The sequence below is a fragment of the Pseudochaenichthys georgianus genome, chromosome 24 (assembly GCF_902827115.2).
Source record: "Pseudochaenichthys georgianus chromosome 24, fPseGeo1.2, whole genome shotgun sequence".
Taxonomy (NCBI): Eukaryota; Metazoa; Chordata; class Actinopteri; order Perciformes; family Channichthyidae; genus Pseudochaenichthys; species Pseudochaenichthys georgianus.
Window position 1 is genome coordinate 23,249,726 of NC_047526.1, and position 479 is coordinate 23,250,204.

Here is a 479-nt window from a genome sequence, read left to right on the forward strand (position 1 = left end):
TTGCCAATCAAAGCCAAGGGCAACTGGAGGTCTCCTTACAGTAGCTGCATGGCTGTTGTCTAAGTTTGCTGGGATGTCACGAGTTTAACTCACAGTCAAAGCAAGGAAAATGCTTCTTATTTCTCTCTTAAACTGGAGGAAAATGGCCTTGGAAAAGAGAGTGCATCATAAATGGATGCTTAGGTAACCTGCAGGTAATCATCTCCAAGGAAGTGATGACATGCAAATAGCAAATTGAACAATTTGGCTTTGTTATGCATAATGCAAGGGGAAAACACTCTCTTTTTGTTTGCAGCATCTGCCAGTGTGCTCTTGAGCCAGGCACTCTAAACCTAAATGGCTGCTCAGAGGCCACCAGGGGATAACAGTGGGCGGGCAGCTTCCATGATGGAACAAGAGTGGTCTTCCATGCACAATATATGTGAGACCAATCTATGCTGAGCTACAGCCCGGTCTTACACAATCTCAACTGTGAGCAT